Genomic DNA, 15921 nt, shown 5'->3' on the forward strand with positions numbered 1-15921 from the left:
TGGACCCGTAGTACGATGAATGGATGAAGTCTCGCCTTTCTTTTAAAGGCTGGGAAGCAAATAGAGGGATTCTTGGAATATGTCTGTGTTTTTTGTATCTGCAGCTGCTGTTTCAGTTTGCATCTTTTTCAGTTATGCTTTTGTAGTGCTGTTGATGACTCACGTTCCGAATACCTCTTCTTAAGATAAAGTAGCTTTGAGGTGGTGAATAGGAGAGGGTAGTTGTTGATCTGGAGAATGTTTGAAGGATATTGGTAGGGAGGAACTGTGCTAGGTGCACATTAATGTAGGTAAAGAGGAGTTACGATAGTTCTGGTAATATGCTATAGCTGCATACATCTCAGCTAGTTTTGTTGCCGTTTACTTTAGTGTTAATTTAGTGATCAGGAAACAGATTTGATCTTTTTTATTCTTTAAGGCATGAAATCTGGTTTGTCAGTAGATGTTTTGTTTACTTGGAAGGGGAGGCATAGATCTTTGTCATCTCTCAAGTGCAATGAGATGCAACTGCAAATGTCATCTGAACTAAGGGTGGTAGCAGAGACAGAGTAGGGCAATAGAATTAAAAATAAGATTAGTTTTTCATCTTGGTTCTGAAACTGGAGAATGGCTCATTCTGGCTTTCCAAAAATGTGAGTTGTACTTTTTTTTTTCTTTTCTCCTTGCCTTGCCTTGGCACCAAGAGGCTGATCCCAAAGACTAGGATATAAATGAGATTACTTTGGATTCAAAGAATTTATGCTGGTCTTATTTGATACAAGGAAATAGAAGGGGTAAGTAATTGTGCCTTCTCCTTTGTTATAGCTCAGAAATCTAAGTGCACACATCTGTGAGGCCTGCTTGTAACTTTGATTAAAGAAACGTGCATCTTCATGGCGTTTAGGATTGGTTTATTCAGCAAACATAACATTTAAATATGCACTTCCCATTGAAAAGGTTAAATGCAAATTCACTTCCATTAAACTAAGTAGCTTTTCCTCTTTACATAAAAGACTAAAGATATATTCACTCTGTGAATAATCATGTGATGTGTACAGAAAACAAATAAGGTTTTTCAAATATAGCAGACACAGCTGTACATTTTCTGGGACAGATCTGCTGGCACACAGGAATTCCATTAAGGCAAAATGAGGAATAGGTCTACATCGCTCTATGCTGGCTAAGCAGAGCTCTCCACTCAGAGGATATAGTATGGAGAGAAATAAAATGCAATTATGCTAAACAATTAATTGAACAAAGGTATTTGTATAGGAATCTTTCTCCAAGAAACTGTAGTTGGCCGTGCTGCAGTTTCCAAGACAACAACCCCCTGAGAGTATCTCCTGTTTTTTTTTGTTCTGAGTTACTCTGTGGATCTCCTAAGCTGAGTGAACTAAGGGTAAAAAGCTGGTACAGTTCTATTAGACACCTTTTTAATAATGAAACCAAACTACTTCAGCAGACTAAGTCTAAAGTACAACATGTTTTGATTCTATATCAACTATGCATTTTACATTTCTTGCTAGGCATCTTTAAATAAACTAGCTATCATTTTTATTCAGTTGCCTACAAAAGTATATTATGTGAAGATGTTTTGATTTTTAGAAACAGTCTTATATCTGAAATATGTTAACACAAGAAATGTCAGGCTTGGACAATTTCTGAAGTGTTTTCTACAAAAAACTCCAAAACTGAAAAGCACTCTTTAGAATAGAATTAAGGAGAACAGATTACAATTTTACTTCAGCTGTGTGTGGGATTTTATAACCCCTCTTCCAACTTGTCTTCAGAAACCCAATTCCATTTACACTCACATGGATGCAAACTTACATTCAGCTACATGTGAGAATAGGGCTTGACCTGTCTCTTATTTTGTAGTAGTATGACTTAATGTGTTTGGGTTTGCTTATGTTTATCTAAACGTTATAGCTGTCACATAGAATAGTAATATAGTAAATATGAAGAATATCCGTAAATCTGTAGTAGGTGCGAGAGCTTTCCAAAGTGTCAGATTCCATGTTGCAATGAACCTCTATGACATGAACATGAAACACAGCCACTGTTACTTGGTCTGAAAAGGTTTCACACTTTAAAAAAATTCTGTAAATGACTGCTTAAAATACTGGACAATATGAGCTTAAAACCACTCTCTACTGATCTAGCAGCACTATAATTCTTTACTGAAGGCAAGTGTTTAAACCACAAGATTATGGAATTATGTTATTCTTATTTAAGCTTATTAATCTGAAATATTTACTATCACTTGATTAAATCAATACAGTGGTGTTCTTCATGGCAAAACTTATCAAACACCTTACCGCTCCTGAGTGCTAGGAAAATATGCTTGAATATGTGAGTGGTGGTAAAATGTAACGGAGGAGCTCTTTTGTTTTGTTTCATCATTAATTGAGATGGTGCCACAGTTGTTTTGACTTCACTTCTCAGGTAGGACTGACAAAGCCCCATTTCATATTGAATCATCAGATTCATAGGAAGAACATTTAACACTCATTGCAGAAGGGAGAGATTAAAAGTTTCTCAAGTCCAGGGTAAACAGAGATAGCACATAAATTTCTGATGTGTAGCATTTCCTGCATTCCTTCTTTGTTAAATCCCAGTAATATGCTGCCATTTCTAAATGTGAAAAAGAAGAAACCATGTGGCTATGTTCCGCTGGAACAGCAGTTCCTACTGCAATTGTAGGACATGGATTTATATTAGACCCTAACCTCATTTTTCAAACCTTTTTGGGCTTGGGCTTAACAGTATTATGAGGTTGTGGGTTTTGGAGTAACTCCTCAATGCTTATTTTCAGAAGCAGTCACTCAAGCTTCGATCTTGCAGTGAAAGTACTAAATGCTGCTTTAATACAGTCTTAAGAAAAAAGTGAAAAATGAAAAGGCTTTTACGGTAAAAAGGACTTGCACTTCACATATTTTATTATACTGTCCTGAGTTTGGCTGTGGCTGCTGGAAAATGATTTGATGTAAATTCAAGAACGATTACGAGATAATCACTTTTAAATATATAGAACCCTGTCCTCAGACACTAGGGGGTGCAGTAAAACCTTATTGCTGATGCCTCTAGAGACTTGGCCTACCTTGGCTTGAAGCTCTGGTTGTAGATAGATGGATTTCCTCTATGTGGTTGTGCTAAGAAAATGCTGTGGCTAAAATACACTCCTCTTAATGAGAATGTGTTCTAGAATACTACCGGTTGATTCACAATATGGGATGATGTTTGAATCTTAGTCTTAAAACAAAAACAGAGACAGAAAAAATACGCAATATTTTGCATATTGCCCAGGGCCTCTCCTGTATTGAAATAATTTATTGCATATTTTTCTGCACCAAATAGCTTTGATTGTAGGCTTATTTACTAATGGATGAAGTGGTGATGAAGATGGTATTTGAAATACTGCTTTCCCCATGTCTTTAGGAACTGTATGTTTGTTAGGGAATACTCACCTGTGTCTGAAAACACAGGTGAGTTTTCAGTTAACAGTGATGAATGCCATACTGAGTAGGCCTGAGCCTACCACTGTTCCCTGGTGGTCTTCACTTGAAATGACAACTGAATTTGGTGCATAATACTGAGCTGGGTCTTCAGGAAGGAGAAGCAGCGTGGGTAAAAAGCCACGCATAGTTGTGGAGGGGTGGCCCAGAAACAGTGAGCTCACAGCAGCCATGCTAGCGTGAGAAGGTGAGAAGGGTGCAATGAATGACAAAGGACTGGTCTGTAGCATGCATTTTAGGGGCTGTTGTGGTACCGCTGAATGTTTTAGAACCTTCCGCTGGAAAATTTAGTTTACACCATCACAGAAAGTAGCATAGTCACCGTCGCACTACAGCTAAAATAAACTCCCCATGCTTTCTTGAGTACAGAAACTTATATTTTTCAACTCATGGCCTGACAGTTAGCTGCTCGCTGGTATTCACAGAATCACAGAGTGGTTGAGGTTGGAAGGGACCTCTGGAAGTCATCTGGTCCAGCCCCCTGCTCAACCTGGGCCACCTGCAGCCAGTTGCCCAGGACCATGTCCCCAGACAGCTTTTGAATATCTGCAGGGAGGGAGACTCCACAACCTCCCTGGGCAACCTGTGCCAGTGCTCAGCCACCCTCACAGTGAAAAAGTGTTTCCTGATGTTCAGAGGAAATATCCTGTGTTTCAGGTCGTGCCCATTGCCTTTGGTCCTGTCACTGGGCACCACTGGAAGGAGCCCGGCTCCATCCTCTTTGCACCCTCCCTTCAGGTATTTGTACACATTAATAAGATCTCCCCTGAGCCTTCTCTGCTCCAGGCTGAACACTCCCAGCTCTCTCAGCCTCCCCTCATAGGAGAGATGCTCCAGTCCCTTCATCATCTCTGTGGCCCATTGCTGGACTTGCTCTGGCATGTCCATGTCTCGCTTGTACTGGGGAGCCCAGAACTGGACCCGGCACTCCAGGTGTGGCCTCACCAGTGCTGAGTAGAGGGGAAGGGTCACCTCCCTCGACCTGCTGGCAACGCTCCTCCTAATGCAGCCCAGGATGCTGTTGGCTTTTTTTTTTTTTGCCACAAGGGCACATTGCTGGCTCATGGTCGACTTGCTGTCCACCAGGACCCCGAGGTCCTTTTCTGTGAAGCTGCTTTCTAGCTGGGCGGCCCCCAGCATGTACTGGTGCATGGGGTTGTTCCTCCCCCGGTGCAGGACTTTGTACTTCTTGTTGAACTTCGTGAGGTTCCTGTCAGCCCATTTCTCCAGCATTCTTTGTAAAGAAGTATAGATCCTCTTTTTCAGAAAAGGTGATAAAATTACAAAAATAGTTCTGGAGGTTAATAATACAGCATTTTCCATAAAAACTCCACCAGATTTTGTATTATTTCACCAGAAGATAAATGTGAGAGTTTTATTCTGCTTTCTTCCAGACTTGGATCATCACATATCTAGCTCATCTTTCTCAGCTTTTTATCATTATGGAATATAAGGAAGTTATATTGAAGAGTTCCAGAAGTCCATGCTAAATGAAAGAAAACTTCCAATGTGGTATTTCTGATAGCATAATGAGCATTTATCTCTATGTGTGTTATAGAACTCTGAACTGGAGCTCTGAAATTATAATTTGTAGCATGATGAACTGAAACAGCCCCTTCAATCCAATGTTTGAAGGACTTCATGTTTAGAATTTTCCCCTAACCAATCCAAACCTTTAACTCCTGACCTAAAGCTATGCTGATGGAGGGGGCCTGATGCGGATGAGAATGGTATATGGCCTGAAAATATACATAGCGTTATAGGATACAAATATAGTTAAAATTTAATCTATGTGTTTTAAGGTAGAAGTTTTCTATATATATCAATTGGGAACAGGGACTGTTGAAAAACAAAGAAATATCTAAATGTATGCTGAAGATGGTGCTTATTGATTTGTTTTGCTGAGTTTTGTACCATTTTTAGCTGTGGCAGAAGGAGCAATATTTTGTGACAGGTAGATATTATTAAGTCTTCAGCAATAACCTTCCCTGAAAGCAGGAAATGTGCACCTCTGACAAATTCCTGTAAATCTGTTTGTTTAAGATCAGTTTTCTATCATTAATTGTTTACTATTTAAACATTTCTTCATACCAGATGGAATGCAGTAAGTCTGGAAACTCAAACTAATAGTGATTGATTTTTAGGAAACTGACAGAATGTCTTTCAGGCTCTGGAGCCGTTTTCTCAGGACGTTATCCAGATCACTTTAAAATATTCATGATTTTAATTTTTATTCTTTCAGGTAAAGAACATTATAGATCTGTATGGTGGAAGATACCCAGCGCAGAAGAAAAAGTTTGGAAATATTATAACACAGTGTAGTTCAGAACTGCTTTTTAATCTGCTCTTGGTTGTCAGTGTGTGTAAGTTTCCCTTCCAAGACTGGAAAAAAGCAGTAAAACTATGTTGACTTCCAAACTGATTCCCTCTGATATTTATGCTAGAAAAGCATAGGTGAAATACAGAATGGCAGTTTAAATGAAAACTTAGATGCTAGAGCACAAGATGTAGCTTGCAGAGACACGGCCTGTGTACGTATTTTACTCCTTTGTTTTGTCCTCCTTTGATCTTTTGGTGCAGATACAGTTTGAGGATACCAAAACTTCATAACTGGGTGTCACCAGCAATCAGATGTTCTGGTGCAACTCTTGCCAGAGACGACTTAGTACCTTATATTGCATTTTACAAATAAAGGTGGGCTTTATTCTTCTTCTTTGCCTTGAAACCATTGTCATTTAGGTAAAGAGCTGTCAGTGTGCTATTTGCAAACCTATTGGTTGCACAATATAATACTTAAGTATGACTGTATAGCCATACTGGCAAAAACTTCTGCTAGTCTAAATGTAAAAGACCTACTACTATATACTACTGTGACAGTATAAAATATAGCTATAATAAAAATAAAATATAACCATAATAAAAATAAATGTTACTGTCTGTAAGTCTGAAAGCAATGTAATGACTTTGAAATAAAGAACACTAATGGTGACGACTGTTTAACTCTTGGTACGAAATCTAGGATTCCTAACTTATTTTGCGGCATTTTACGTGCTGGATCTTTTAAAATTTTGATGGAACATATGCATGCATCTGAACTCCGGAGAAGTAATTAGTTCTACTTTAGGATTATTTTTTAACTTTTTGTTCTATTCCCCAAACCAGAAATGTCATACTCTTGAATAAAGCACTTCCCTCTGATAAAACAGATGGTGGTAAATATGTGCTAGTGCCACCAGAAGCAAAGAGTTTGACACTAATTAAGAAGGTCAGAGATTGACATTGTCCTCAGCAATATCCCAGAGGAACTTTCCATCTAACTGCACTTCTTTCTCTGACCCATATGAGCATTATAGTCGTTCAGATTTCCTCATCGTGTGGTAAGCTAGGTAGCTTACCTACTAAAAATGGAAAAGCAAGACTAAATCTATGTGCAGTTAAGCTGGGACAAAATCAAGGCTTCTACAACTCATGAGAGAATGTGCAAGGGGAAGATGAATTCAACAAACTACTTTGAGAGCTTTGTCTGATTTTTGTGAGAGGAGGGAGGAAGGTTTCCCCTGCACTGCATTCTTATTTAATACAAACATCTACTACCCACACAATATGTTTTACATCCAAATGACTGTACTCCAGGTACTGACCTGAGGCTACTAAACAGCTTTTTTGTATCCATTTGAAAGTCTAAGCAGCAGACATTTTGAACTATCTTGGCCTAGCTGTTCACACATATTCATTATTACTTTAGGTGTCAAAGAACAAGTAAAAGCTGTATTTTATCTCTGTGCACTGCCTCATTAAGAAAATGATGTATACATATTTTCAAAAAGCAGTAACAGAAAATAGAAGGGTCTTTCTGATTTAATTGATACAGGTGGCCTTTTGGGGATTCATAGATGCAAAATAAAGCATAGTCACAGATTACAATGAGCCATAGTACCTGTATTGGCCTACTGAAGAGTGTGAATTACTAACTTTGATAGCTTTAGATAATTCTGCAGCTTTCTGTCTTGATTGTCAATGACTGTTAAAATGGCAGAAAGGGAGAGTCCCGTGATCCCTGAGGGGCATTTGATCAAGTGAACTTAAGGTATATTGTCTTTTATGTGATGTCTCCTCTAGAGTCTGTGAGACAACTGCATTCAGTTTTGAGCCCCCAGCATAACAAAGATGTTGATGAATCTGAATACAGCAAGGGTCACCAAGATGGTCAGGGGCTGGAGCACAGACTCTGGGAGGAGGGGATGAGGGAGATGAGTTTGTTCAGCTTAGAGAAGAGGTGGCTTTTGGGGACCGAATGGTAGCCTTCCACTGCTGAGGAGGAGGTTACTGAGAAGACAGAGCCACACTCTCTGCTGAGATGCACAGCTGGAGATAGTGTTCATAAACTAAACCAGGGAAGGTTCTAACTGGATATAAGGAAAAAAAGTCACTATGGGGGATAATGAAGTAGTAGAACAGGTTTCCCAGAGAGATTGTCGTATCTCCATCTGAGGAGGTTTTAAAAACCTAACTAAACAAAGCCTAGACCCTTCTGATCTGAATTCAGTATTGACCCTGCTTTGAGCAGGAGGCTGGACTTCTGACATCCCTTCCAACTTGAGTGATTGTATGTTCTCTGTGATGAGAGAAGAAAGATCTATACAGACAGACATATGTCACCTTCTCATACTCTTCTCCCTGTGGGCAAAAATTGGAGTGGTCAAAGAGAGTGTTATGAAAGTTTCAAAAGGCTTTAAAAGTTTGATGTGTAAGTCTGTGTACTAGATTCCACTGCATCTAATAAACTTTAAGTTTGACATTAAAGCTGTATGTGTTTTATAAAGGAGCTGTCAGGAGGTTTAAGATTTGTCAGAAATTGTCTTGGATGCCTGCTATAACTGGCATAGCCTTACTTTTTAACTTTTGTTAGTACTCTGTTTGCTTCCACTACAATTGTAGTAGAATTGAATTTTCAGCCTTTCTTTTAAATCTCCTTTCAGAATTTCAAGGGTAGGAGCTGAACTGAGTAGTTGAATCAGTTCATATCACAGTTAAACACCAAATCTGTTTAAGATTCCTTTGACAATTATATTTAGACCACTGAGTTAAATTTGAGGAATGTATCTCTGATGAGAGCATTGATGGCTATGTCTTAAACTGTTATGACATATTGACAGAATGTTTTCAAATGCCATACAAGTAATTTCACTGATGTCAACAGTGATACAAAGATTTATCTTCGCTGAGGATCTGCAGACATAAATAAAATTTATTTTCATTTGACTGCTGTCAAAATTTCATGTTCTTGTTAATTAGAAGGTAGTAAATCTTCAATGTCCTGATCATTAGAAAACTTCGGAAAACTGTAGAAAATATTACAAACCCCATGAATGGTTGCTGTGTTTACATAAATGGATACCCGTGAGTCTTGACTATGCATGGCCCCATCCATCTGTAAAAGCCGGCAAGAACATGTCTTGTTAGGTTTCTCCAGCTGCAGGCAGCCACAATTCTTGGCTTATTAGGAAAGAATTTTCAAAATGCCTTTTTTGGAAACTATGTAGTCTTCTTGCTTTTGCTTCTTTTAATCTCTCAGGGTTCGGGATTTTTTTGTTTTAGTTTGGTTTGGTTTGGTTTGGTTTGATTTGGTTTTCTGCCTTTTTTTTTTAGTGCTGTAATCACTATGAAATCATGCAACCAGATTTGTAACCAAAGCCAGATAAGTTTGCTTTTTTTTCCTCCACTGTCTCATCTCAGAACCAAATGGAGATACCTAAGTGTTGAGTCAAGGTGATAAAACAGTAAAATCTTTCTCATCTTGCACCCAGGAGATGGAATCTTTTCAGGACTTTTTAGGAAGGTATTTTCTCAGGTTTTTTAGTGTTTTTAGTATGCAGATGGCTTAAGCTCAATTCTATAGAATGAAAATAACTATAGCCCCCATCCCAAACACTGGCCACTCTGAGTTACAAATTGTAGGTTTTATTTGGGGATTTTCATATAAACATTTTATTGTGCTGTTCATTAGTTGGTTTCTTTCCTGCAAGTGAAACCTGAAAGAAAAGAAATGATTCTGCCATTAATAACTGGAATAAGGTAGAACCTGATTTTTTTATATATCTGGAGATGTAAAAGCAGTTTGAATGTTCTCTTGTTCTTTTTTCATTACGGTATTTTGTGTATGAAGCCACAGTGCAGCAATGCACTCATGTGAAACCTAGAAAGCTCTAAATGTGATTGTGTCAAATTACTGGAGCTCTTCCAAACACAGAAACTTAATTGGCTGAAGTTTCCACAAAAACAGCAGAACATTTTAAGTGGAAGATTTTTAATCATTCCTGCTGCTGCATATTGTCTGTCCAGTTACCATCAAAAATACCTCATGTATGAAATATTTCCTTCCATTGCTTATGAACCTAGCAAAAACCAGAGTAATATTTCATTTTAAACATCTTATTAGTATTAATTTGCTTGGGATTTCTTACAGTTAAATTAATCACAGTGGTAGTCATATTTGGTAAATTTGTGCATGGCATATGTCCTTCACATGGTATTTACTGTGTTTTAGAACTAGCCTGGTTATTAAAGCAATTTGTTACTGGAAGAAAAAATAAAACAATAATAGATGGAACACTTTTTGCTTCATCCTTACTTATTTTCATACTACTGCAGTTTCTGTGAATGAGCAAAACTGATAGTGTTTGAACCATCCATTATTTTTCGTATATCAATAAGAGGTCATGATAAGATGCGTAAACAGCTTCTGTTGACAACTTCTTGGAGACTAAACAAAACATTTACAAAAAGCTTGCGAGTATTGCTCTACAATAGCTAGATGTAGAAGAAAACAAGTCTAGGTAAGTTAGCATGGAAAGATACTGAACTGTTATATACGTCCAGGTGCTTCTCAAGAAGAAATTACCATGTCAGGAAACCAAAGAATGTTAACTGTCATGTATTTGCTATGGGCACGCCTGGAAAATAAACTCATACCTACAGGATACTGTTATATGTTCCTTTTTTCTTTTGATTTGGAGATGGATCCAGAAAGGGGAGAAAACAGGAGAAAACAAAAATTTTGTGGGGCTTGGAAGCAAAGCTACATCTGGACTCCAATTTTAGGTTTCTCAGAGGCTGTTTTGGGGCCCTATGTAATAAGCCTTTCTTATTTTCATAGATGGCTCTTGTTGGGTTACATTTGCATTAAACTCATATCATGGCAAAGACTGTATTTTCAGAGCTTTATCCTGTTTTCCAGATCATTTTGTTAGGTTTTAAGCTGGTTAAAGTCTGCTTTGCAAACAATATAGAAAAAGAGAAAGTGTGCAAAGGTGAATCTGCATAGTGCCTATCGTGTATGTCAAGTACAAGGAGTGGGAAAATCATGTGCATTTCTCATTTTCCTATCCCTCCTTTTCTTTCTTCACAAACAGAGATGCGATATCCTAATCCTGTTGGAGCATCCTACTAACAGAACTGCTGTTCATAATTCATAGTGATGAATCAAACACACCAGGAGAGACAGCTGATGTTTCTGGTCTTGTAAAATATTCTCTCACAAAAAGATGAATGCCCACCTGAGAGCCAGATCTTACATACTCTTTGCTCAGCAGTGACATAGAGCAGCAGGAAGAAAGATCATAACTAATCAGGTACATCTGAAAGTTACTACCTGCCTTACTACCTGCCTAACTCTTACCTAGGCATCTGATTTCAATGGGAGTTAGGTACAAAAGGCCTAGGTATGTGAAGGTTTTTAGTACTGGCCTTATTTTTCTTCCTTTAAAATCAATAGATCTCCAATAAAGGCTTCAACAGGATCAGTTGTAGGTCATGACAAGTGCTTTTGAAAACCTTAACTTAAATGTTTAATTTCAGCAATTCATAGCTGAAGAGTGTCATAGCTGCAGAATATAGTATATTTAAGAGAGTGATTGCTCTTTTAATGATAGCGTTGTTTTAGCTGTGGTGATCACAGCTAAAGGACAGACAGGAGACAAAGTATATATAGAAATCTTGTCTCTAATTAGACCAGGTAATTTAGCAGAAAAAATACACAAACTTTTAAGCATGTAAGCACTTTCTTGAGATGATTTTAATAATAAATCTAGAAGAGTAGATGTTAACTGCTAGAAAATTACATAATATATTTAGGGGGCAAAAGATAGTTTTCAGACACATGAAGTCTAACAAAGTAGTAGCAAATCCCTGGCTAAAATAATTTAGAACAACACTTGGGATGTGTTTTCATCATCTGTTTAAGCCTATTGATGACTCTGCTACTTCCGGGGCAGGCATTCCTTGTTTATGTGACTGTGGGTTTAGATAGCCTTTGTTTTGTCATGAAGATGGTGAAATTAAGTTACTAATTGCATTAATCAACTAGACAGATTTCAGCAAAAAAGGTTAAATGAAAAGAAAATTTCTGGAACATGAAGTGCCATGAGGGAGAGAACTGAAGGCTGTTATCCGTCTTGGAACAAAAGAAATTTATAATTAACATCTGTGAAACAGGGAAGTCAGCAGAGGTTTGGGAAAGAATGTAAAAGATCAAAAAATAAATGTGTCTTGACTGAATTGGTGTGTTTGCTTTCAGCAGAAGTGTGAATTTTGTTTAACAGGCTCATCTTTTTTGTATGTCTTCCTTGAAAATCAGGTTGAGAGGTGAAAATATAGTGCTGCTTTTAAGAGAATATTGCATAGGATTAGGATATAATTATCTAAGTCTTCCTCTAGATTGCTGGTGAAGAATCAGTTGCTAAAGGTACTGTAGTTGCAGATTTCCTACCATTGTTACTTCACAGGTTTAATTTCTCTTTCGTGTATTTAGAGCTTAATCACATCAGAATATTCTTGCCAGAATATCAATGATAAATTAGCATGTAATAGGTATAAAAATTAAGCAATGTTAAGGCTGATGCATTATAGTAACTATTATTTAAAAGGATTCATCGTCATTGAATTTCCTGAAATATTTCACATTTTAATCTAGTGCAAACAGTAAATTATTTCGTTTTTTAATTCTGTTCTGGTCAACTATGCTGCTATAAGGGTCATTTACTATTGCCATGAGAATAAATTTATTGATTGTAGTCACAAACTTGTGATCACCCCCGACTCAGTGAATCGGGTGTTTTCATTATACCAAAGAAGCTAGATAAGCCATGTGTCATGGTCTCTTTAGTGTTTGATGACTACCTGCAGCAGGCCAGCCTAAAAGGGGCAGAGCTGAAGAGGGGCTGAAGAGCAGAGCTGAAGGGGTTTTAGTGAATGGGGCTACATCTGGCTGGTGACCAGTCACCAGCGGTGTTCCTCAGGGTTCAGTTCTAGGGCTAGTTCTGTTCAATATATTTATCAACGATCTGGATGCAGGAGTTGAATGCACCATTAGCAAGTTTGCTGATGATACCAAACTGAGAGGTGCTGTTGACTCTCTTGAGGGACAAGAGGCCTTGCAGAGGGATCTAGATAGATTGGAGCATTGGGCAATCATTAATGGGATGAAATTTAACAAGTCCAAATCCCAGATTCTGCACCTAGGATGTAGTAACACCAGGCACAAGCATAAATTGGGAGAGGAGGGGCTGGAGAGCAGCCGTGCAGAAAGCAATCTGGGAGTGCTGGTTGACAGCAGGCTCAATGTGAGTCAGCAGCGTGCCCTGGCAGCCAAGAGGGCAAACCACATCTGAGAGTACATTAAACACAGCATAACCAGCCAGTCACAAGAGATGATTATCCCGCTGTATTTAGCCTTGGCGCAGCCTCACCTGGAGTGCTGTGTGCAGTTCTGGGCCCCACAATTTCAGAAGGATGTGAAGGTCCTTGAATGCGTCCAGAGGAGGCCAACAAAGCTGGTGGAAGGAATGGAAGGCATGTCCTATGAGGAGCGGCTGAGGACTCTGGGTTTGTCTAGTTTGGAGAAAAGGAGGCTGAGGGGCGACCTCATTGCTCTCTACAGCTTCCTGAGGAGGGGAAGGGGAGAGGGAGGTGCTGATCTCTTCTCCCTGGGATCCAGTGATAGGACATGTGGGAATGGTTCAAAGCTGTGCCAGGGGAGGTTTAGACTGAAGATTAGGAAGCATTTCTTTACCGAGAGGGTGGTCAAACACTGGAACAGGCTTCCTAGAGAGGTGGTCGATGCCCCAAGCCTGTCAGTGTTTAAGAGGCATTTGAACAATGCCCTTAATAACATGCTTTAACTTTTGGTCAGCCCTGAAGTGGTCAGGCAGTTGGACTAGATGACTGTTGTAGGTCCCTTCCAACTGAAATGTTCTGTTCTGTTCTGTTCTGTTCTGTTCTGTTCTGTTCTATTCTATTCTATTCTATTCTAAAAGACCATTCAGCTGTCACTTAGTTTAGTAGTCACAAATTTACACAAATTCTTAAGGGCAAGTAATTTAGTGAATGCATTGTATTTCATGGTGCACTTCAGGACATTGCTATCTGTCCAGGAAATCTGTGAGAGGGTCTTTAGCCCTGCAGCTACCTGAAATAAGGCTTACAGTATCTAAGGGTCTAATGAACCTAAGCAGACAAATGGAAAATATTACCCTGCCTACACGGGGTAATCTTGAAAGGTTCCTTTTGCTGGTTAGTGCAAAACTCAGCCACCAGGCTATGTTGTGTTTTGGGTTCCTGCTACCTGGCTGGAATTATTGCTCCTGTCTCACCTACTCAGGACATTGTACATCCTAGCTTGTAGCCTGGGATCTCTCACTTCACCCTTTAGATGTTGCATTTCCTTCCTCAATGCATCTGTGATGCCAGGCTTTTGTCATTGCCCTTGCTTGTCTCTGAACACAAGGAGCTCCAATTGTCTGTGTCTCAGTTTCAGATCTGACATTTGAGGACTGAAGTGTGATATTCTTCATGGAGACAGTCACTTCTGTCACTTCAACAGATGTTTGAAAGTGCTGTGCTTAAGCTTACAGCAATTAAAGACAATCCCAAGCTGAAAAAAAAAAAAAAAAAATTGTACTGGTAAATTCCAAGGAATAGACCTTTGCCAGGACCGCAGGAAAATAATATCAGAATAATTTAAACTGTCTGTTCTAATCAGTATTCAAGTTATATTGATCTTGTATTTGCTGGAGAAAGGCTCCTATTCTCATTGCAGTTTCAGTGCTTTGGCTGTATTCATTGGCCAACTGGTGGAATAGAGTTAGCCCATAATGGTAGTGTACTAACTCTCCACAACAGATACTAACACAGTTTTAAGAAGAGTATGTAACTCTCAGACCACCTGCTTCTATAACTGCATCTTGGTATATCTTTTTTCCAATAAACAGCCTTGGGAGAACATTCATTTCCCCAACTTTAGATTTAAATTGAACTTAATGCCATTGCTACTTGACAACCACGTTAAAACAGTTACCCAGCCTTCTATTACTTAGGTTTTGCAACTTTCCCTTTTGTGAGTGGCCTAGCAGGACTATCCTCCCTGCACCTACAGGGAGGTGATTAAAGAGACAGAGCCAGGCTCTGCACAGCTCTGCATGGTGGGAGGATGAGAGGCAGTGGGCACAAGTTGAAACAAAAAAGGCTCAGGCTGGATATAAGGAGAAACTTTTTCCCCTTGAGGACAGCACAGCAGTGGACCGAGGACACAGAGAGGCTGTGCCATCTCCATCACTGAAGGCTTTCAAGTCCCAACTGGATAAAGCCCTGAGCAACCTGATCTGAGCTAAGAAGCAGCCTTGCCCTGGGCAGGAGGTTGGACTAGAGACCTCCTGTGGCTCCTTCCAAACTGAATTTCCTATGACCTTGTGACTGCTGTGAAATCCCTGTGGTAGCAGAGCATCTTTCCTGAGACACTTCATTCAGTAGCAAAATATTGGAGTGTCTGCATCAGGCCCTATCTGAACCTGTAGCTACCTTTGTCCCTACTCCTAGGTGAGAAAATCTTACTTTTTAGTTGGGAAGAGGGACAGAATAGGGTGGCAAAGAGGACTGAAGACTCGCTAGGCTTCCCATCACTTCTCTTCCATTTCGTTGTGATTAGGGGAATTTTAGCTGCAACATTTTCTCTTAAAACTTTGGGGTAGTTGATTCACTTGTGGCTACATTGCCAGGAAGCTGTAAGCCAGTCTTTCTCCTCCTTCTTTCCTACAAGCAAAGAGCTGGCAAATAGGTTTACTCAGTCCTCTGAATTCAGGGCTGGTTGAAGAGGAATCTTCTGGTCCGCAGCAGTTTGTCTTGGGGCTTTTTGTGTCTTTTTCCTTTTTTGTGTCTTTTTGTGTCTTGTTTCCTGTCCTGGAATGGGGATGAAGGCCAGCTTGATCTTTTAACTTTTCTGAAGCCAAATTGGGAGTTTGAGGATTTCTGTGAGCTGTTCCCCCACTAACTGCGTAGAAGGAAATAATGTAAATGTGGACTGGTGCTGGGTTATAGATAATCAGAGGCCTTTTTGTCCTTTCCTCTTTTCCTAGGAAAATTTGTGGTCTTTGGC

Source organism: Gymnogyps californianus, chromosome Z (assembly GCF_018139145.2).
Source record: "Gymnogyps californianus isolate 813 chromosome Z, ASM1813914v2, whole genome shotgun sequence".
Lineage (NCBI taxonomy): Eukaryota > Metazoa > Chordata > Aves > Accipitriformes > Cathartidae > Gymnogyps > Gymnogyps californianus.